Source organism: Chiloscyllium plagiosum, unplaced genomic scaffold (genome assembly GCF_037043375.1).
Source record: "Chiloscyllium plagiosum isolate Xiang-an unplaced genomic scaffold, Cpla_swu_hap1 HiC_scaffold_37, whole genome shotgun sequence".
Classification (NCBI taxonomy): Eukaryota; Metazoa; Chordata; class Chondrichthyes; order Orectolobiformes; family Hemiscylliidae; genus Chiloscyllium; species Chiloscyllium plagiosum.
Genome location: NW_028270175.1, coordinates 51,910,726 through 51,935,654, shown reverse-complemented (window position 1 = coordinate 51,935,654; position 24,929 = coordinate 51,910,726).

The following is a 24,929-nucleotide window of genomic DNA, read 5'->3' as shown; positions in this document are numbered from 1 at the left end:
GGCTTTCTGCCTCATTGCTGAAATGTCTAGAAATGGTCTCACATTCTCCGGATAATGTGTCTGTCACTTCGGCCTGAGATAAGGAGACATCTTTGCCTCAAAATATTATGACTCATTCGAAGTCAAAATACAATTCATAATCTTACAGAAAAAACGCAATCACAAAACTATCCTAGTCCAATGATATATTCACTCTTGGTGAAAAATGAATGATCTGCGTCAGCAGATAATGCATGTGACCAGATTGTGGTGTCTGTGGCTTTAATATAACATTACCCAGCATGTTTGCAGTATCTCCTACTTCACATCGTTATTCCCACCAAACTGAGTATGAAGGAAGGAGAATGAAGGAGGAGGACAGCAAAAGTGCTAGCGAAGCAAAGATTAAGCATCTCCAGTTTGAATGAATTGTTGGGAAGAAACAATATTCACTTCTGGAACTAATCCAGAGATGACCAAAGCAGGATGACCAAATAATAACAGGCTGAACACGACACTTGCGAGGGAAATTGGGTCTCACAAATTTGAGATTTTTGATGAAGCAAACGAAAAGTTTGTTAAGGTCAAAACAGTCAACATTATTATCTTGGACTTCATAAAAAAATCAATGACAAGATTCTACATGGTAGACTAATGAATAAAGTTAGATCACATGGAATTCACGATGAGTTTGACAGTTTGAATGCAAAATTCACTTCGTGAACGGAGATGAGACTGGTGGTGGAGGATTGCTTTTTTGGACTGGACGCCTGTGATCACCAGTATTCCAAAGGGATCCTTGCTGTATTGCATGTTTGTATTTTACATCAGTAATTTAGATGACAATATAAAAGGTATGTTTGAAAATGATACCAAACTTGGTGGTATAGTGGGTAGTGAAGTAGGTTATGCAAATAGATATAAGGTATGCTTACGAAGTTTGCAAATGTGATTCAATATGTGGTATAATGGATAGTGAAGGTGGTTATCAAATAACAAAGTAAAAGAAGGCTTAGTTAGTCAGATTGCATCTTCGACCAAATTTATGGTACAGTGGATAGTGAAGGTAGTTAGCTAAGATTACAAAGAGATGCTGAGCAAAGAGACATTGGAGGGCAGGTTCATAGTTCATTGAACGAAAAGTCGCTGGCAGACAGTATATGAAGAACGCATTTGTTATATTTTCCATTATTGATCAGAACGTTGAATTTTGAAGTTGGAAGATCATGTGCGACTGTACAAGACATTCATTAGGCCACGTTTGGAAAATTGCATGGAATTGTGGTCTCGTTCCTATCGGAAGAACGTTGTTAAACTTGAAGCGTTCTGAAATGATTTTCATGGATATTGCTAGATTTGGAGGATTTGAGCTATATGTGGAGGTGGAAGAGACTAAGGTTGTTTTGCTGAGAGCGTCCGAGGCTGAGAAGTAACTTTATAAATGTTTATAAAATCATGACGGGCATGGATAGAGTAAACATGTAACATCTTTTCCCTTAGGTGGTGGAATCCTGCACTATTAACATTACGTTTATGGTGAAAGGGGAAATACTTAAAAGAGACCTAAGGAACAACTATATCACACAGAGCGTGTTGCATTATGGAATGGGCTGCCAGAGGAAGAGGTGGAAGCTTCTGGTGTTGAAGTAAACACACCTCAAACCAGCTTAATCTCTGCCAGAACACTCCTGTGGCCGTGAAATTCTGTCCATGCCCTCCCTCCTCTCAAACTCCTGTGCACTGGAACTGCACGTCAGTTTCCCTGACGACATCTCAGTGACAGAGTTGCACACGGTGTCATGTTCCCATCAATATCAGTCACCAAAGCACACACAACGGTCTCCCAACAGCACATACTCATCAGGGAGCATGGAATGATTTAACCAAATGACCTTTGTTTTCAGGCCACTCACACCAAAATGAGATAAACAAAGGGTGAAGTGCTAAATTTAAAAAAAGCCAAATAAAACGCAACCAAGAATAGTGGCTCCTGTCAAGGACATTTTTCAACGAAGAAGTTGATGCTCTCTGACTTAAACCACAGCCCGGGCAAAACCATGTTTGGGTCTTAAACCCTGCACTGACCAAACATGAAACATCTAAAGAGAATGTAGCTCCTGGCGCCGCTCTCGATGTAACCCTCTACCAGCGGAATGTTGGTCATGATGATGCCCTTCCCTATAATCCTTGCTCACTGCAATAATGCTCCGTGCGCTGCCCTCACCATTTACCCTTGCTCACCGGAATGAAGCTCGTGGCTCTGCCCTCCCTTTTAACTGTCACTCACTGGAATATACCTCTTGGTGCTGCTTTCCCCATTAGCCTTCACTGACCAGAATATAGGTCCTGGTGCTGTCCTCCCCTTTCACACTCACTCACCGGAATAGAACAACTGGCGCTGCCCACGACTTTAACGATTAGGTAAAAACAAGGACTGCAGATGCTGGAATCGAGAGCCTAGATTAGAGTGGTGCTGGAAAAGCACAGCAGTTCAGGCAGCACTTACTGACCGGAGCATAGATCATCACACTGCCCACCCCTTCAACTCTCACTCATTGAAATAGAGCTACTGGCACTGGCCTCCCCTCTAACCCTTACTTGCTGGAATATAGCTCCTGTCGCTGCCATCTCCTTCAGACCACACTCACCGGAAAATAGTGCCTGGCGCTGACGTCCACTTTAAACCTCATTCACCCGAATATAGTTCCTGACGCTGCCCTCTCCTTCATCTCTCACTCACCAGAATACAGCTACTCGCACAGCCCTTCCCTCTTAACCTCACTCACCAGAGTATTATTCCTCGTGCTGACCTCCCTTTTAATTATCGATCACCGCCTGGGGCTGGGAGAGAGCAGCACATCATTCCAGTTCACTGGAGGTACGCAGGCTCACAATCCCCATTAATTGTTCGCATGCTCCAGTACCCGCCACTCCCGCCTGATGACGTTTCAGACCAGTCGGAAGCAAGAAGCAGGAATGAAGGACCGAACTGGAGCTGCTCGTCCTCCTCCAAGCGACACTGAGAGACGGAGTTGGCAGATCGAGCTTGAGCCGCTGATCGTCCAAACAATCAGGAAGATAGAGGCGTGGTCTGAGTCGTGACCAATCAGGAAATGGGTTTGTGACTGAGCCCCACCGATGGCGACTTTAATATTTTTGAAATGTTTGGTGTTGCTAAAACTTGTTTGTTGGTGAATATCGATTTCAAATTGTTGAATGCCTCCTGGCATGGTTCTGTCCACCGAAACGTTATGATCTTCTTCAGAAAATCTGTTAGTGGTGCCAGTACGCTGCTGAAGTTTGGAACAAACATCCGACAGAATTCGCTGAGTCCTAAAAATCTAAGCACCTCTTTCTTCGAGGTTGGTCATGGAAATTTATCGATAGCCATCGATATGTTTTCCCAGGGAAGGGGGTCAACATTCCATGACCGATGTTATGTTCCAAGATCATCACCTCCATTTTCACGAATTACGTTTTATTTAAGTTTATCACCAGTTTTGTGTCTCGTATTCATTCAACGAGCTCTGCCAACTGTGCCCAGTGATCTTTCCAGAACTTACTAAAGATCACTACATTGTCCAAATAGACTGCACACATTGATATCCTAACCAAAACTCTCTTCATGCGTCTTTGGAATGTGGCAGCAGCGTTCTTCATTCCAAAGGGCATCACTTTAAACTAATGTCGCCAATTTGGCGTTACAAACGGGGAAATTTATTTTGCCGTCTCTACGAAAGGTACTTGCCAGTAACCACGCATTAAGTCCAATTTTAGTAGTGTAACCGGCTTGTCAGATCCTCTCCGTACAGTCCTTCAACGTCGGAATTGGATATGAGTTCGATTTTGTCATGGTGTTGACCTTCCAATAATCCATACAGACTCGTTGGGTCTCCTCAGTTTGGGAACTAAGACGATCAGCAAACTCCACACACTCTGGCTTGCTTTAATGATGCTTTCATCGTGCAAGCCCTCTACCTCCATCTGGACCTGTCTGTCTTTGAAAGCATTAACGTAAAAACAATGACTGCAGATGCTGGAAACCAGATTCTGGATCAATGGTGCTGGAAGTGCACAGCAGTTCAGGCAGCATCCGAGGAGCTGAAGCTCCTCGGATGCTACCTGAACTGCTGTGCTCTTCCAGCACTATTGATCCAGAATTTGAAAGCATTAAGCCGATAGGGGTATTGTTTTATGCGAACAGTATTCCCTACATCTACTTCATGTGCAATAACAATAGTCCTCCTCATCTTATTCTTACATAGTTCCTTATACTGTAGTAACGACTCTTTCAACACCGTTCTATGCTCCTGAGACAGATGGTTTTGTAATCTATCCCACTCCTCAAAGACTTCTTCATTTTGAATCTATTCCGAGATACCTCAACATCCATATCATCTGGATTGATTCCTCATTCTGTGGGCAGTAACTATCACTTGTTTCTCCAGTTCTGTCTCTCTACTGTATGTTTTCAACGTCTTCCCATCACATACTTGATACCCGTTTTTCATTGATAGCATCTTTACTATATAATTCACCTGGCTCAATTTTTTCTCAATTTGGTAGGGACTACTAAATATGGCTTTGAAGATATCTGCTATCATTGGAAACAGTACTATCAATTTATCCCCTGAGGAAAATTCCAAGGCTCAGAAGTTTTAATCTTCCACCTGCTTCAATCTACACTAAGCCCTCTTTAGCTGCTGTATAGCTAACTTTCCGACTAAGTTTCATCTCTACATTACGTCAGATACATAATAGAATTCTGAGATCTTCGACTTTGGTCCTATCAATTTTTCTTTAATTTCAAAGTGTCTCTCACTTCATGATCGACTATTAACACAAAGAGAGTGAACTGAGTAGATTAGTTTGTGACATCTCTTCTGGCAAACAATACGAATCAGATACTTTTATCCCAATCATTCGGGCAATCCTAACAGTATGATCTTGACATGGTCTTCAAGGTCTGATGTCATCTTTCTAAATCTTCCTGGGATTCAGTATTATAACACTGAATTTAACGTTCACTACACCTAAGCTATCCATAACGTTCTTAAACAGTCTTATATTAAAATTTGACCCTTCGTCTGTCTGAATCTCCCTGGGCAGCCGATATCATGTGATCAAAGCTGCTAACTGCTCTACTTCCGTTTTTCGTTAATAATCTGCATTGAATTGCTTCTGGAAATCTGGTAGACACATCCATTACGGTTAACAAGAACTAGTTCCGACTTATAGTTATTTGGAGGGGACCTACACAATCAAATATCAGCCACGTGAAAGTTTCTTCAAATGTGGTCATTGGAAATAGATGTGCTGGTTTCATTATCGCCTGTGGCCTACCTGTTATTTGGCAAGTAAGACTCGTATGATTTAAGTTGACCACATCGTTGTGCGTTCCTGGCCAACAAAATGTTTTGTACCTTAGCCTGAGTCTTTCACAACTTTCGGTGATAGTTCAGATGTTACGCATAATCCTCTCTGTGTTTCAGCCACCTGCAACACAATCTAATGCACTATGGCACATTTCTCTTCTCGCGAACCTGCCGTGGTTTCCATTTCCGTCTGAGGATTCTATCTTTTGAATAAAAAACCCTCCGGTACATTCTCTGCCTCCGTGTCAGTTAATGCATCCGCATGTGTATTTCTTATAGTCTTGTCTTGCTGTGGCAAGTCTCTTAGCCTTTCAAGATTAAACACTTCTGTCGGATCCTTTGCCTGCTCAGGTTTTATTTTCCTGCACCATTAAGTCAATCAAGGTATCTGCTCAGTGGATCACAACACCTTCATTTTTCTCTTTATTTTTCAATTCCTGCTGTGACTTCCGATAGTGGGATTTGGTTACTACATAATCTGGGACAATATCAGGATATTCCTGTTTTAACGCCTCAGTTGCTTGGTCTTCTTTGGGCTTCTCCACAACAAGATGTGCCACTCCCGTCTTTAGTCCTGCCAAATTATTCCCATGAACAAACTGGAAATTATGTTCTTTCAATCACTGCCACTTCAACAGTCTTAACGAGGCACTCTATACTGATTTTACATAAGGGAAAGAAAATTTTCTGTCCATCCGTCCACAAATTACCACACTGTCATGTAAAAATCAGAAAGAGTGCGTATTCGATCATCACTTATTATCAGTGACTTATTATCCTGTATCTCTCAAAACTTTAACTTGTTGTCTTTCTCCCCCTGTACTTCGTAAGTAACCTTTATCCAAGGAAACGAATAATTTGTAGACATCCCGTACTAACTTCATCCACATTCCCAGCCTAGAATGTGCGTTCTCCTGCAGCTCTTCTTTGGGTCACCTTTACTGCCTTCACCATTGCTTAGCTTATTTTACCACATATTTTCCCACAGCGCCTTTCTTTACCAAACAGCACTATGTCTTTATGAACCCCACTTTCTGGCAGTGAAAACACCTTTTCCCAGTACCCTTCTAAAATCAACAGCACTGTAAATTTCTGTGTCGGACTCCATTACTGTGAAAGCATTCGAGGCGTTTCACCTTTTGTCCACCCCCTTGGCTTTTTTTTAAATCCTGTGAGAACATTTTACCAGTTATCTCCCCTCGGGGTTTCGTGCTGTATGATCTCCATTTCTCCCAATTTCTGTTCCACCGAGGACGAAATTATAGACGGAAGCTTCTCTTATGCAGGAACATGCATTCAACCGCTCATTCTGCTGCGCCTCTTACTTCCTGAGCATTGTGTTGCTCCATATGAATTCTTACCATCGCTGGAAGTGAGATTTTAACTGCTCCAGCAGAATAATCTGTCTGAGACGCACAAAGCATCCACCCATTAATCAAAATGGAGATGTTTAGTTTATTCAAACTCAAGATGAGTCTGGCCTGGCTCTTTCGTTGTGTTGTGAAACACTGTCTGTTTGCTTCTGGTACCAATTCATAAGTAGTTAAAATAGTCCGTTTAACATCTTTAAAATCTCCTGATACCTCACCTGACAACGTAGCAAATAATTGACTATCTCTGTTTTCCAATTTAGTCTGAACGAGCATTAAACATAAATCCTTGGACCACTCCATCTGCCAAGCCAATTTTTGAAATGAAATAAAGAACGTTTCGACAGTTTTTACACAAACACACACACGTGTGTGTGTGTGTATCATAGACTTTTACGTATATCACGACGTTCTCTTTGAGACTCCATCCTGTTCACTTGACTTTGCTGACTAATTCGCAACTATTCAAGTTCAACTTCCCTCTCAGCTTGTCTCTGCCTTTCTTCTCTCCCTATTTGCATAGCCAATAAACTTCTCTCTCGTTCTTTTCTTCCTCTCTCGAATTCTTCTATCTCTTTTTCCTTTTCTGTCTTCCTTTGTTTCCCTTCTGTCTCAATTTTCCTCAACTGTAATTTAGATTTTTCCACATAGAATGCACCTGCCTGTTTCTCTGACTGACCTAAATGTTTGAATAATCCCTTCAACATGTCAGCTTTACTTTTGTCCTTGGTTGAACTCAAATCTAACTGGCTGTTAATTCGAACGGTATGGCCTTTTTCTTTCCTTTAAACATTCTTGGCAAATCTGAGAATTATCTTCAAATCATCTTCAAATCTTCAAGGAGATGTTTACTGAATGATTACTGACGATCCACAGCCACATAAATGTAAAGTTCTCTTCATCAATTTGCAGTTTCATATCCTCTCTCGCAATCGGGCAACTCAATTTGGTGTTTCAACTCAGCCCGAGATACCAGGGTTACACGATGAAAGGCAGGGCAAGGCAAGGCAATAGTTCTGTGAGCATTCAAGTAATCGCAATTTCTGCCCTACTTTTGAATAGTTCCTCCCGGAATGAGAAAATTACCAAAAGGTTTTTCGGGAGATATTAATCCTAAGCATAGCTGTTAGTGCTGGGACAGGCAGGGGAAAGGTGGCAAAGATTCCTGAGTTAGTGAATATACATCACAGACATCTAGCAGACTTAGGGAGATGGTCCCAGAAGTGGTTAGACAGAGAACGGGTGAAGGTGCTGCATTTAGTGAGAGTGGGAGAACTTGAATCATGGTCGGAGGTAGTTACAGTAACAGAGATAGAGTGAATGCGAGGTCACAAAGTCCAGATGGTGGGGCTTAACCGGGTGGAATAGAGAAGGTCACTGAACTCTCTCCCACACTGCGGGACATTCACCCACAACGCTGGCACTGCACTCACCCAGTTGCTAGCCTCAGACCAAGCTGTCATGATCTGGTGTGACAACTTCCCCTGCCAGTCGTGGATGAAGTTATTTTTTTCTCTCCTGTCTCATGACATACACGAGAACGTCGGGGGCCTGTCCTAACAAAGTGGAAAATCATTGGGTTAGTGTCAGATGAGAGGAAGACCATGTGGGCAGGGAAGGTAGTTAATGAGTCAGATTTGAGAAAATGTAATTAACATTGTGGAGAGAAACCCTCCATGAAACTCGACAAAAATGAGATTCACCAGATCATAAGTTGATTTAGGTCCCTCTCGGTCTGTACCAAAACAGAGAGGTGTTCTAACACGGTGTAATATGAACTAATGGGAGTCATGGCGAGGACAATTATAAAGTAGATTCACCTTCTTTAAAGGGTCTAACATAATATTCCATGTTGCTAAAAAAGATGGCGAAAAATGAACTGCCTTATACTGACCAGCATTATCCGAACCTCACTGGATACCGGATGCGGGAGGACTGGAGCAGGGCTAACACTGCAGCGTTGTTTAATAGGAGGAAGGGACTGACTGAATTGGTCGAGCCTGGAATTCTGAGACACAGGAAAAAAGATCACTGAAGAAGTGCCACGGACTCCATAACAGTCAACCTTGATTTGTACAAGGGAAATTGTCTGTAACTAATCTGACTGCAAGTTTGAGGCAGTAACTTGTAACTTCATGTGACTTACTTAGATTTGACAATAGATCACATGGCAGGTTGTTTAATAACAGAGACTATGGTTTCCAGGTGAATGGAGCAAACATCTCTAAGAAGTGCACGGCAAGGCATTTGGGGACATAAACAATAGAACAGAAAGCACAATAAATGAAACCATATTCAGTGTGGACAAATCCCTGAAAACAGCTGGACACATCAATAATCTCGTTATGACAACACATGGCATTATTTCATCTGTCAGCCAAAGTGCAGAACAGAAGAGCAGGAAGCTTTTTTGGTGGAACTGCATAAATCATGAGTTCAGCCACAGCCTGTGTACTGTGTGCAGTTCTGGTCAACCCATTGCATGGAAGACGGAATTGGAGTGGAGAGAAGTACAGAGGAGATCTGTTACCCTGTGAAAGAGAAAGCGTAGTTATGAAGAAAGTTTGGAACGGAGGATGCTGAGATGAGATTTGATTGGGGTGCACATGTTGGGACAGATCTGGACAGAGAAAGCGAGAACATCTTGTTCCTTTTGGAGAGCTCAGTTACCAGTGGTGAATATTTAATATAATTTTTTTAAATCTTAGAGGAGTGGTGAGGAAAGTTGATATTTCATCCAGAGCCTGGTAAGGATTTGGAAGTCACACGTGGAATCTGAGTAGAGACAGAAACGCTTAAACTGCTTTAAAAATGTGCTGAGATCGAAGCCTGAAGCCCAATAGACACCCGAGGAGTCAGAACAAGGGCGTTAAAAAATTCTTTCTTGTCCAATTTATACAGTGTATAGAGTGATCTCTGTTGCGCTGTTTTCTGAAGATTTCAAAGGTTACCATGATCTGATCGGATCAATATGCAGGGATGGGGAAGGGGGCTGGGAGGAGCAGTGTGTAAATTGATGAGCATCACATTAATAACGATACTATCCTTTATGTTACTTCACTCTATTGGCCTATTTATCCTTCCTATATAAATGGTGAAACCCGTTATTATCCAGTTCTCCGTCTTGGTCACACTGCAGCCATACATCCATCATGACTGCTACATCTCGTCTGTTTCATGCTATTTAAAGGTATTATTTCATTTGACTTGTTGAAACGTTAGGAAATAATTCAGGGATGTTGGCAAGTGCCAGAAACCATGATTGTTGCAGGGTCCAGAGGAGGTTACATAGATCGGGAGATGTGTGAATTCTGGGGGCTATTACACGGATATGGATTGTCCTAGGGGCTGAAGGAGATTACAAAGACAGGAATAGTTTTAGGTTTTGGTTGAAGTGAAAATGGAACTTGATGGACCACATCAATATTTCAGCGACAAGAGCCTTGTAGAGTGAAAGCCTCTCTGGTACCTGATCAAAATGATGCGGAATATGCCTTAGCTCTCTGTCCGTCTGTACCAGAAATTTAAAATAAGCAAATATGTTCACTGCGGCGACAAACCGCCAGTCTCTGTAACACCCTTCATGTCCCATTACCCTTCCCACGCCTGTAAACTCACTAGATTCAACAAACATTCCTATAGTTCTCCATGCAGTATGAAGTTCCCTGCTTCAAATTCTAGTCCTCCTCCTCGAGATCCTCGTAGACAAACGGCGGATTGAGTTTTTGGAAGCGGTAAGAGATTAGTAAGAGACGTTCTGGCTGGAGGAGTTTGAGATTGAGAGTTTTCAGAAAGCAGAAAAGAACTTGCACAGGTCCGGTAGCGAATTGTCAACATGAGGTTCTACTGAAAAGTATGGGACATTCCTTGGAGAATTTTACAGAGATAGAGAGGTCTATAGCAACTGGAACTGGTTTCAAAGACTGGGGGATTTCATGAACGTTAGAGATAAGTGAAACGTTTTGTAGTGATTGAAACGAGGTCAGTCAGTGAAACCTCATTAATTTGTGTTCCCTGATTGGGACTGTTAACCGGGTCCAATCAGGGAATCCTGGCTGACAGAAATAAACATTAGTTTCAGCGGCTCTGTAAACTGTAGGAGCCGGCCCTGAGCTAACATGGCTCACTGTCATATATCATGATGTATAATTAAAGGTGAGTTTGTGACAAGATGCCGGCCTTTACAGGGTTATTTCAGCTTTAATATCCACTAGATATTACAGAGAAAGGGAGGGGCAAAGGCCTTTCCACAGATCGGGATGAATTTAGATTCTGGAGGTTGCTGAGATAGTCAGCTGTGTCGGGGCAGATGATAGTTACAGAATCTGGCAAGCTGTAGGGACTGGAGGACGTTACACAGCCTGTTACGCATCGGAGCAGTTACACAACAGGGCAAGTTGTTGGGATGCGAGCAAAGAAAAGGGCAGAGTTGCCAATTCTGGAGAAAGCTAGATATCTAAAGAACGCTTTCGTGGCTGGAGGGGCTTATGGATATATTGTGATTTGTCAGGGCAGAATGGAGTTGATTGTTGTATAAACTGGAGATGACTGCAAAGATTAAATTTCTTTGGATCAGATTAGCTGCAGAGAAGCGAAGAGTATAAAGGCTTGAGAAATATTTTTTTTAAAGCAAGGGTGAAAGGGGCTGGAGGGGATTCCAGAGAAAGACCATTTTTATGGCGTGTATGAGGTTAAGAAATCAGGAGGTTTGCATTTTCTGATGTTGGTTGCAAAGATCAGAATGTATGGAACAGGATCGATGAGGTCACAAAAACGGAATAGTTTTGGAATTGGAGACCTCTTAAGACACTACATCGAATCACAGAAACGTCTTTTGGCACACAGGAATGTGGCATGAGGCCGATCATGGTTAAACCAGTTCTTCAACTGAACTCATTGCTCCTTCCCCACATGCTTACACATTTTTGTAGCAATAATCATCCAATCCCCTGTTGAATGGTACCATTGAACATGCATCTACAACACATCCAAGTGTCTCCTAACTACTCGCAGAGATCGTTTTCCACGAATAATTCCTCATTTTAGGTTAGAACCAGCCTTTCTCCACCTTTTAACACGATCACTCGAAGATACCCACAGAATATTCTGGGAAAAATCTATGTTGTCTCTCAGTTTACTCAGAAGTCCCTCCTGCTCTACCAGCTCTCCCTCGGCATTGCTCCTGGGTCTCAATTAGATTTTCTATCTGTTGTTTCTGTTTTGTTGTTCTTCTCCGTCATGCAGGGAGTGTTGGGTTGTTCCTCCTGCCTTTCCAATTTGAGGGACCATTCCTCGACTGGACCCAAATCATCTCCTCTTTGAAGGTAAGCCCATTGTTCATTTATTTTCTGACCAACATGTTGTTGCAGTCAAACCTTTCTAACTTCATTCTTTCCCCATTGAAGGCTTCTCTCTGTCAACTAATGTTTCTCAATCTCAATTGACCCTGCAACACCAGTATCCCAATCCATATGTGGTTAACGTAACTTTCTAAATATAACTGCTCTGTAGTATTGTCATCGCTCTTAACTGTCCCTGCCTATCTGTTCTCTTCATCCTTTCCAATAGTTGGTCGCCTATGGACGGTACCTCACAGGGTATATTTTCGCTTTTTGTCCTGCAGGACCAGCCAAACGCATTCTGTCCTTCGATGTATCTTATTTCTCCATTTCTCCTTAACTGACACAAATCTAAACCAATAATTCTACTCTTCATCCTTTCCCTTCACCTCTATCGTTGCAGAATACTTTACACCCAACAATATTTAGCACCCAGTCCTACCATTACTTGAGCTAGCTCTCCATTAGCAGTCCATCAGATTTCCACACACCAATCTGCATCTGTACTTCCCCAGATTCCGAGTATTCACATCCATGCAGTGCACCTACGATTTGCAATTCCTTTCTTACTCCATTTTTCACTATTAAACATGTTGTTGTAAATTTCTCGCTGCATCTTCAAGTATTTTGTGAATCCTGGTAGTCTGCTCCACTTTTCCGTTTTGGATCCCATACACACGCCAAGCTATTTTCAAACCCGACCAAATAGCACACAAGGAATTCAGTTCCCGGTCTGTCATTTTATTTTCCAAACTGCCATGTACATTTGCTGCCTTACCCAAAGCCGGCCCCAATGTCCCATGAATCTGAAGCCCTTCCTGTCGCATCATCGTTCCAGTCACGCTCTCATCTCTCTAAAACTCCGAGTTCTGTTCTCTCTTGCACACGGCACTGGCAGTGTTTTTGGGATTGTTAAATATGAGGTCCTGCTAGCGAACCATCAACGGAGATCCCTAAATTCTGATTCACAGACCACTTCACCCTACTAACCAACATGATTCCTACCATTGCATTTGACTGCTCACTGTTTCACATGTGGATGCCCTTCAGACACAGTGATATTCTTGACCCAACCATCCTGGAGTTACTTTGACAGTCGCACAAATACTTGTGTTTCCCTCAATTTATGGAATCCCCTCTGACAATTGCTACTCCTTCCTTCTCCCTCCCCTCCGACAGTCAGGTTGCTTGTGGTACCACAAACATGGTTCTGACTGCACTCACCTCAGCAGCCAGCACCTTCATCAACTTCCGAACTGGAAAAATGATTTGTGATTGACGAATCAGGCTATTCATTTTTTCGCTTTATTGGGCACCGATTCTCTTCCTTCATCCAGGCCGTCATGTCTTCAGGTTGATCCTCTCCCTGCTTGTGCTGTACACCTAACCCTGAGCATCACAGATGTCCCACAGAGCCTCCAGTCGCTGTCTTAGCTACAAGACAACAGTGTTCATCGAGATGACCGGCAGGGGCTATGTCTACCCAATGCAACAGAACGCACTCTACATAAGTATGTGCCGCCATGTCGTAAAGTGCAACATACTTAGACTTACTGAAATATTTTACTTCGTATAAAGTTAACATCAGGGAAATAACATTTGAGCTAAGTCCCTAATTCAACTGTGGTTTCCTGAGATTACTTTATTTTTTGGCTCAAACTTCTTCTCTTATTTCTGTGGGTGGCACGGTGGCACGGTGGCACAGTGGCACAGTGGTTAGCACTGCTGCCTCACAGCTCCAGAGACCCGGGTTCAATTCCCGCCTCTGGCGACTTTCTGTGTGGAGTTTGCACATTCTCCCCGTGTCTGCGTGGGTTTCCTCCGGGTGCTCCGGTTTCCTCCCACAATTCAAAAATGTGGGAGGAAACCTCTTCACCTAATACTAAATTGCCCGTAGTGTTAGGTGAAGAGGTAAATGTAGGTGAATGGGTCTGAGTGGGTTGCGCTTCGGCGGGTCGGTGTGGACTTGTTGGGTCGAAGGGCCTGTTTCCACACTGTAAATATTCTAAGTTCAAAACTTCTTTCAGAAGTTGAAAAAATAAATTGACTACCTTATAGCAATATACAGACATTCACAAATCATGGTATATTATTAGCCAATGTCATTACAGCCTTTATGTGATAAGTCGTGCACTTCTTTCAAATTCATTGAAGGCAGATCACAGCAGCAGAAAGTTGTCTCTATGACTTCCAGGTATGGGTAATCGTCCAGCTCCCACTCCATCGTCTCCCTCACGGTGACACCATCTCTGTGACTTCCAGGAACGCGTACTCCTCCGGCTTCCACTCCACTGTGCTCCTTCACAGGGTCACCGTCTCTCTGACTCCCAGGTATGATGACGCCTCGATCCTCAATGCTGATTCATATCCTCCCACTTTGCTGCCTCCGTAACTCCCAGGTGTGAGTTGGCCGAACTCCTGCTCCATTTTGCTCCGTTACCTGTTCACTCCCTCTGTGACTCAGTACTGATTTCGAGCCTCATGTGCTGCTGCTTCTCGATCTTCAAGACCCTGTCGGCCTCGATCCTCGCTGCTGATTTATATTCCCCTAGTCTCTGCTGATCAATCTCAGGATCTCTGCCGTTGTGGTCCACAGGTAGTGATAGGCCTCAAACCTCAGTTGAGATTATAAAATCCCATTCCTCACTGCTCCCTCACTGGATCACTGTTGTGGCTGGAAGACAGTGGAAAAGAGAGGATTACAGTGGATCCAAGGTTTTAAAGGAATTAAGAAAGCTGTCAGGGATGAAACGGGTTATCTGGAGAGGTAGGGTAGACCTGCTTTGCCTAAAGCAGGTCACAGTAAGATATAGGGAAAGTTGCAGGCACTGAAGGAGGCAAAGGAAATAGAGAGATGGTGGCTTGTTGGTGACGGAGATTTCTAGAAACTACAGGGCTTTTTTGTGAGCTGCTTACAGAGATATCAATGCTTCAACAAATGGAAAGTGACAGCCAGGGACTGTTGCAGGTGCTAGAGACCGTTGGTTGTGACAGAGTTTGAAGACCTGCAATAACTGGGAAGAATATAGATTTTTGGAGCAATGGTGTTGTTCAAGGACATGAGAAGACACTGAGAATGGGAACATTCCAAAATAGTGGTATTTCGGAAGGAGCGTGAAGGAGCGTGAAACATGCCAAATTAGCATATCTAGCCATTGAATTTCATGAGGACTCAATGAGGGGAACGTGTACTGTAATTAGTTAAACTGATATGGAGGGTTACAGATATTGAGGGGTTACAAATTTAGCAGAGAAGAGCTTATAGGTGTTCATCAGTTTAAACAAGAATAAATAAATTCGAGGGATCAACAGAGGAGATGGAAGTGGAGTAGGTATGATATTGTAAGGAGCAAAAAAAGTTGTAGGTGGGTGAGGATGGCAGATATCAAGGGAGAGCTGCATGTCTGTGCGCAGATACAGAGGTGAGGATTGTTGTAGCGCCAGCTGAAGGAAGCACCTATAACAAAAGTTCAAACGGCTAGTGCAGTGGCACAAGAAGGCAGCTCGCCATCAGCTTCTCAGGGACAATTCAACATCAACAATAAATGCTGGCTCATCCAGCAGAATAGAGAGAGTGTGTGTGTGAGTGACTGAGTGAGGGAGTGATGAATGAATGAATGAATGAATGAACGAATGCATGAATGAATAAAGGATTTTAAAAATGATTGCTGAGGTCACTCAGAGAGGCCCTTTCAACAGCATTTAACAAACCCGGAAAAACTATTACCTGGAAGGACGGGAGGTCCAGGTACACGGGAGCACCAGCATGTCCAGGCTTCCCTCCAATCCATGCTCCATTCTATTGGAAATGTGTCTGACCCTACACCCAAAGGATTGCAGGAGGTCAGGAAGGCCCCCACCACCTTCTCCAGCAAATTAGAGATGGGAAGAAAATGATGGCCTCGCCAGTGATGGCCACGACCTGTTAATGATCTTTTTAAAAAAAGTAGTGAAAGTCACGGACGGGCCATGTTCCCTTCGTTTCCTCCATGCAACCCACAATCCCACCTAGTTTTTTTTGTTATCAACAAACATGGAAGCTTTAGATTACGATCATCCATCAAATTTATCGAATCCATTTATGAATAGTTCGCTGTCAAGCACTAATCCATTTATTCTGCTTAGTTTTCTGCCTATTAAAGAATTCTCAATCCACGCCAATACATTCCCTTCAATCCTATATATGCCAATCTTGCTTCTCCAGTTCTTCAGTGTGATCTTGTTGAAAGGTATCTAAAAATCTCAAGAAAAAATTCCTCATTTTTGTCTACTTGTTGTTTACAGCCAGAGAGAAAAACAAACTCAGTAGTGTTTGTGAAATGAAATCTTGCTTTCAGAACAATATGCTTGGCACTGTTAGAAGGCAGAGAGTAAGTAGAAAAGAATCAGTGACAAGTGGAGAGCCACAGGAGTAAGTGTTGGAGCCGCACTCTGCATGTTATACATTAACAGACTGGACAAACGATGTAAGGAGATATGTGAAAGAGGTCTCCAAGAAAGATCCCAGGGATTAAATACTTGTCATATAACGAGAGATTGAAGACTCGGGGTCTGTAAACAATGACGATTCATAGGCGGCGGTGGAATTTGATTCATGTCTACAGAAAGCTGATGGGCCTGAATGGAGTGGACGAGATGAAGATGTTTCCACTTGCAGGAGAGACGAGGATCCAAGGGCACAGCTTCAAAATGAAGGAACGAACTTTTGCATGGACATTTGAAGGATTTTTATTCAGGTAGAGCGTGAAAATCAATGAACTCACTGCCTTTGGAGGCTGTTGAGGCTTAGTTTATGTAAATCAGCGACAGCTGGGTTCTTGATGAGTGAAGGGATCATGACTTAGAGGGAGTAGGTGAGAGTTTAAAGAGATAGGGAGTATCATTCATATTGGAGAAGATTACAAAGATATGCAAAATTGTTGAAGCTGGATGAGGTAATTGAGAATGGCGGTATGTAGAGTTTAAAGAAGCTTACTGTGACAGAGAGAATTATAGGAGATTGATTATAAAAATAAATATTATTGCCATTTCTGTCGGAGGTAATAGACAAATGTTTCTCATGACTATCGGAGTTTCCATCCACAAGGGGAAGTAGGAACAGGAAGAGTTTGCTGAGCGATGATGTGTGTTGTAGAAATAGAAAAACTTTATTATACTCGTGAGGCTTGTCAAGATGAAATGACATTATAGGAAGGGTAGGAGAGACAGGATTGTATACAGAAATAGGGAGGAGCTGGAAGACATTACTGTTATCGTGAGGTTTATGGTGATGGTTTTCGGAATTGGATGAAGTTAGTAATACAGACGAGTGCGGACAATGGATAGATCTTCAGACTGAAGAGGGTTACAGAATGTGACAGACGTCGGGACTGAAGTGACATACAACAACGAAAAGGGATTTTCAGGTCCATAGCTGGCTTTAATGGCATCGTGAAGTTATAGCTTAAGGAAGGCTGGGATGAGGAAGAGTTACAGAGCATTTTAGTGATGGCAGAAAGTCACAGCGATAGAGGAGATTGCAGAGATGCATAAGATTGCAGACATGGGGATGTTGAAGTGGCTTCTGAGCGCTATTCACACGGAGGGTTGTAGGGATTGGAGCAGGTTACACAGGTAGGACAATCTTGAGGGACTGGAGGAGTTAGCGACGCCTGTAAGGATATCAGATGGTTATAGAAGTTGTGTGGTGCCAGAGGATGGTAGGTAAGAGTGCTATAGGAGTTGAAGGTCATAGTGATATCATGAGCTTTAGGGGCTGGAGGAAAGTGCACCGAAGGTGAGGTTGGTAAGGGCTACAGGATATTGCAGAGACAGGGTTGACGTAGGTAATGTGCAACATGACTGTAAGAATGGTTTGTTATAATCGTTGGAGGAGGAGATTACCGACCTTGGGCATGTTATTCCGACAGGAGCAACTTAAAAAGAAATGGAAAGTAGCCAGCATTGCAGTAGATTACAATTATATTGTCGGCAGGCGAGGAGATTACAGATATCGGAGTTATTCTCGGAGTTAGAAGCATTCAACACATTGGCGTAGATAAAGTGGATGAAAGGGCATATTTTATTTGTTATATGACTCTATGATATGACATAAGTTTGTTGGAGAAGACATAGAGAATATAAAAGTCCCAAACTTAAATATCACCTTCCTTAGAGAGGCTTGCTTTCCCCTCTTTTGTACTGATGCTCACTAACGCAGCACAGGCGTGGATTGATAACGATGAACTCCCTATGCTATCCCAGGAAATTTCAGTCCAGCACAGCTGAAAGAAATCCTCTCAGAAGAGGGTGAGAATTGAGATAGGACATCCATGCTCTGTGCCAGCCTTTCAGCATTGCATCTATGTCATGACATGTAGGCCAATGTTTCAAGCCATTTAATTGTTGTGTACTGTCATCACTGTGTGTGACCCTATCTCGCTCCCAGATTTATTGAAGTCTCAAGATCGCACTGCTTTCTGGCTGGCCAATTGCGTTCATGAGGTGATGGAAGGGACACCCGGCAGTTGGGAAGTTTATTGAGGCAGGAACTTCCTGAGAACCGACAGGAGACAGAGACATATACAGAATGGGAAAGTAGATTGATGCATTGAGGGTTACACATGAAGAATGGAATGAAATCCCACACTGGTCTGGAAAATCCAAGTCTCCATCCCTGAACTGTGCTGCCTCATCTCTCTGGAGTGGAGAAATCTGTTGTCTCAGGAGCTGGAGTAGCTGCGGACAGTGCAGTCAGAGGCAGCGATTAGACCTGCATAGTGACAGTTAACACATGGAGAGATACTGAGTGATATTAACAGAGTGCAGGAAATTATCAGGATCAAATAGTGGTCAGGGAGGAGGGGGACTGATTCAAGATGCATTGGTATCAGCACTCAAGGATGCATGACATTTCAGTAACATACAAAATGGGCTAGTGTTATTCTCACTAGACTATTCATGCAGAAATTGATGCCGGTGAAAATGATACCGATTTGACTGCTTAATATTCTGTAAAGAAGGATATCTGCTTTCGGCAGGCGGTCTGGACTCCACATCACTCCAGACCCAAACCCTCTGAATTGGCCCAGCAAGCCACTCAGTTCAAGATCAGCTAGGGGTGAGCAAGAAAAGCTGACCAGCCAGAAACACACACATCCTCCCAGTGAATTAGAAGTAAGACTGCTGGAAGTCAGTGTCCTGGCCAATAATGCCGGTAGATTTATGGACATGGTTTTAAACTGACAGCGAGGATGCAGGGACAGGATTCAGCTGAAAGGAGCTTTTTAAATCCAAAGCGAAATGGTGAAGCATCGGAACAGCATGGGGATGTGCTGAAGTCAAGCAGAGAGGAAGGGATAGAGTTTAACGAAAACTATAGATGAAAAAATAGGTGTGTGACATGCAATTGGGGGAAAAGATTATTATAATGATCTTCTTTGGAATGGAAAAAAGTACCTGCAATAAAAAAAGACGGAATTTTGACAGAGATAATTGAGATTTAGTCACCAAAGAGACGTGAATATAGGGTGAAAAAAAAACTTGGAACATATGCATACAATGGTAAACCACTTTACGGATATTCAGGCAAAATGAGATTACAGGACGGATAAACCCTGACATTAAAGGATTGCAAAGACAATACAGAGAAAGCATTCAGCCTCAGATTATTCAGTTAAATCAGCCCGAATGCAAATTCTGCGAAATACGTGTCAAAACCAGAAGCAGGTAAACAGTTCTGCGGCTGTCTAACAGCATTTTCTTGTTCATCTCTGCATTGAACAGGAATTCATTGGAGTTTGTAACAAAGGCTTTGATAAATTTGGAAGAGTTCAATCTTTGTATAATCCGGGATAGGCACATTGGCAGGAGTAGCATTAGAAGTGGAGTCCAGAGCATGTTTCTACCGGTATTTCTTTGAGTAACACATTGTCCAACTGTCAAGGGTCGCAACTGTCTCGGATCGACCATTGAGTGATGAAGCTGAGTGAAGTGATGATGTCACATTGAGCAATCCTCCAGAAAATTGTAGTATAGAGAAAGTCAAAGAGATTATGAAGGTTTAAACTGACCATCCAACAATAGGAAACACAGCCAATTACATGAGTTTGAGAGCTAATTTGTTTGAGCAAGGTAATGAGTTTGAGCAAGGTAATTAAGATAAACGTATTGAAATGCGTGACTGGAAATGAACAGTGGATAACATTTGAAGGCACTGTATAATAGTCAACAAAAAGACAGCACCTCAGCAAGACATTCCGACCTGTGCTTTATACAGGATGGAAAGGATCAGATTTGATGAAGATATGCTCAGAAGACAAAAAAAAACTAACAATTCTGCAGAAACCAATGTTTCAGATACATGCATGTAGTTGTAAGGGGATCGCAAGTCGTCTGCTAGCAGGAGGAGCTCAGTAGAAAGAGGAATGATTTTCAGGGTTTAATGAGATAATAGGAACCAGGAGAGTTGAACGTGCTGGAGGTGGTGAGAGTGTGACACAAAGTGGCCAGGGCCTGAATAATGTTACAAAGCAAATACGAATTTGTGCAGCTAGAGACTTTTGCAGAGGGAGCGATGGAAGTAGGATTTTTTATTCAGTCATTCAGTGCTGAGGATGTCATTCATTGGACCAGCATTCTTTGCTCTACTGCGAATTGCTCAGAGTCAGCCGTATTACTGTGGTTCTGGGGTCACATGTAGCCATATAACGTTACAATGTCAGGTGTCTTTCCGTAAAAGACAAACGTGAACTAGATATGTTTATCCAGATGATCAACAATGCATTTGTAGTGTCCTCTCAAATTTACTGTACAGCCACAACATGACATCTCAACTCCTATTCTCAATGCTCTGACCAGTGAAGGCAAACACCCCAAACGCCTGTTTCACAAGATTGTCTAGCTGTGAAGCAACTTTCAACGAACTCTGCATCTGCATCCTCACGTTGCATCCCCAGGGTCCTAATATTAACTTAAAAGGCACGCCTTGCTTTGCCTTAGCAAAATGCAACATCGTGTAATTCTTCACCAGCTATTCCGAGACTCACTGGCCCAGCAGTACTGTTGCTCCCGCTGTACATTTTAGGTACCCGGCTTCACTGTTCACTTTACCACCAACTTCAGTGTCACCACAAACTTGCTAACCATGACTCTTTTATTCTCATCCAATTCGTTTATAAAAGTGCACAAGAGTGGATCCAGCACCGAACCCCACGGCACACTGTTGGTCACAAGCCTGCATGTTGAGCAGTAAACCTCTATGAACGAATTATTTCCTTTCCCGTCAATCCAATTTATATCCAGTTAGTGAGCGCTCGTTGACGATGAGCGTCCTGAATTAATAACCATCTGCCATGTAGAAAGTTGTAAAAGGGCTTTCTGAACTCGATACACCATCTACTGCTCTGCATTGCTCTATCACTATCTACATTCTCAAAAATTCAGTCAGGTTTGTTAGACATGATTTGCCATGCAATACGCCATGCAAAACGCCATGCTGACTGCCGCTAATCCATCCTTGTCTTTCCAAATGCATAATATTCCTGTCTCTCAGATTCTCCTCCAATTTACCCATCCCAATCATCAGTCACGCTTGGCTGCAGTGGCTATCAATGATATGAAGACCTCTGCGAGTGCTGCGCAATTTCTTGCCTAGCTTCCCGCAAATTGTTGTGATATATCAGATCATATTCCATTGTTTGATGTACCATTTTGTATTTAAAGACATCGAGCATCTCCCTTCTCCAATTTGAACTCGTTTTGAATACATCATAATTTATTTTCCCACGTTCTAGAGCTTCCATGTCTATCTCCAATATCAATCCTAAACCAAATTATTTGTTTTGGATCTTCACTATCAACAGTGGTTCCACACAGAGAGCCCCAATGACCTTTAAGGGGCCATATTCTCGATCTCGCTAATAATTAGCCCTTATTAAAACTCGTCAAAATGTTTCTGAAATTTCAAACGTCTACTGCTACTGCCCTTCCCCATCTTTTTCTATTCTGCCACCTATGGTCACAGCAAAGCAAATAAGCCAACAGATTTAAAGTATTCCCCTTTTATAAAGGCATGCGTCTCCCATTGTTTCAAATTATCCAGTTACTGTTTGTCATATCCTTTATAATACACTCCAGCAGTTTCCCAACTTACTCTCAGGCTAACGCCGTTTGGTTTCAGACTAACTGCACAAAGGGGTTTAGGAATCCTTGCGTATCAATGTGTTATGATGATGTGGGTGTGCCTTTAACACTGTGAAGAACGTAGCAAGTACAACGAGAGCTGGAGAATTTTCGAAGTAACATGTGATTAAGAACAAACAACACTCGCTCAGTGGCCTGAAAAGGGCAAGAACATATTCAAATTAGGTCAATCAGTCCACATTATACTCCGAAAAATATCAAACTCGAATCCAACTTTAATTGAGTAGATTGATAATCTTAAAAGCCAATGACAAAATCAGATAATTTGGGGGCATAATACCGGGGGAAATTGAACAGTTGAGACGAGAACAGCCGAGCCCAGCATGTGAACACTGAGCATGAAAAAGTACATTTTCCATCAGTAACCTGTGACGCAGAAAATGCGAAGAAGAAGGAAATAAGAGACCGAAACATCCAAATATTAGAACGAATTGTGCCTATTTGCGATAAGAAGTTTGGTTTTCTTAATTGCGAGTTTTATCTGACTCGTATTGTAGAACGGAAATTAACAGATAGGATAGAGGAAGAAATTGTAAATAGTGATTAGTTGATTATTCTCTGTTATACTCGAAGCAATAAAATTGTTCATTTTTTTTTTTACTGAAAGTAGTTCTTGGCCAATCGGAATTTAACACATTACTGCAATGGATAAATCTCTTCTCCGTTACTGGTAAATTTAGCAGGAGGCTAAATAGTTTGAAATAGTTTAGACAAATTTGAATAGATTTGTAGGTGTGAAAAGCCCCAGCAGATTTAAAAACTTATAGGTTAGCGTTCTAGATCTTCAAATAAAATGTAGGTGAAACTATTTATTTAATTTCGGTGAAGTGCGATTGATGAAATTATAACTGAGCGAAATGGCTCTTAAAATTGCTGAAGAGGTTCTGCGTTTTGAAAATGATTCTCAGATTTGCCAAGAAAGTTTAGAACCGAAGAAAAAGACCATACTTTTAGAATCAGCAAATAAGTTAAATTTGTGGTTAAACAAGGACAAAGGTAAAGTTGAAATTGTAAGGAAATAACTCAAACACTTACGTGTATCAGAGAAACAGACAAGTGCAGTAGAGATAGAAAAGCTTAAATTAGATTTGAGGAAGATGGATTTAGAAGATAAACAAAGAGAGAGAGAGGGGAAGAGAGGGAGAGACAAAGGGAAAGAGAGAGAAGGAAGAAACAGAGAGGAAACGTATGAGAGAGGAGGTTCTTGGCTGAGCAAAAAGAGAGAGAAAAGGGAGAGAGAAAGATGAAGAGAGAGCTGCGAAAGAGGAAAAAGAGAGAAAGTACAGGTTCTTGGCTCAACAAGGAGAAAGAGAAGAAAAGGAGAAAAAGAAGAGAGAGAGATTGAAATGTAAGAGAGAATGTTTCTCAGCTGAGCAAAAACAGACCGAATTTGAACGTGAGAATTTGCGACTGAGCAAAAACTATGTCAAAACACTGTCACATTTTGATGAGAAAGATACCGTAACCTTCTTCTAATTCATTCGAAAAATTGGCTAGGCAAATAGAGTGGCCCGAAGATTTATGCTTAATGTTAGTTCAGATTAAACAGGTAGGCAGAGCTAGTGATGTATTTTGTGTAATGTCCGATGAGATTTCAAGTGATTAAGACGAGGTTACACAGGGTATTTTAAGTGTTGATGAATTAGAATCAGACACATATAGACTGAGGTTCAGAAGCACAAGGAAGGAACGAGGTCAGACATATGCTGAGCTCGAAAAAATTAAACAAAGTTATTTGGATCGATGGATGCGTGTTTGAAAATAATCGTTCATTTCAGACTCTAAAAGAGATTATTTTGCTGAAGCAGTTTAACAATTCACGCATCGAGATGGTAAGAATTCAAGTGTAGGAGTAGAATTTTCAGGTAATGGGAAGGACAGCCGAATTAGCAGATGAGTACCTGTTGATGCATGCGACAACCTTCTGACCAGGATTTCATCGTGTGAGGGACAGAAATTGGGAGGAAGAGAGATCCGACGCTAGTAAACCAAGAGTAATAGAAAACACTGCAAAGAATTTGCTACAGGATTAAATAAAAGCCCAAGACATTGGAAGGGAGGTGAAAGACATCAGGTTTTTCCACTGTAATAAATTGACACACGTGAAAAAAAGTGCTGGTTGTTAAAGAAACGCACTGTGAGACACAGTGTGGTAACATAATCTAAGACAGTGGCGTAAGTGAGGGTTGAAAAGGAGACCCCAAGGTGAGCTGAGGAACGGCGAGAGAGTGCACAGTCGAGTCTGGAGCAGGGTATGATGTTAGTATCCGATCTCAAAAAAGAATTCGCCTCTGTGGGGAACATTTACTCAGAAAGAACAGGGGGAGAAGTATAAGAACTAATTAAGAATTTATGCATCTCTAACTATTAAGAACGTTTAGTGCTACAGAGGCTCACCACTCGCTAATAGTAAGGGATGAGCTAATGTGAGATTCAATCAGACCAAGGGTCAGATTTTACCCGATCTGTTACCCGAGAGTGTGATAATTTGTGGAACAAATTGACAGAAATTTAGCATTCCCCTGTCTAAGTTCAAGTTCAGTTGCCAACTTAAGACTGGGAAGTTACAATATCAGTTCCAGGAATTCAGTTTGTTCTTGCGAATTATTTGGAATGATCCAAGGTGGGACTGACGGCCCTTATTGTGGAGAAGCCCAAGGAAAACCAAGAAACTCAGAAGACGA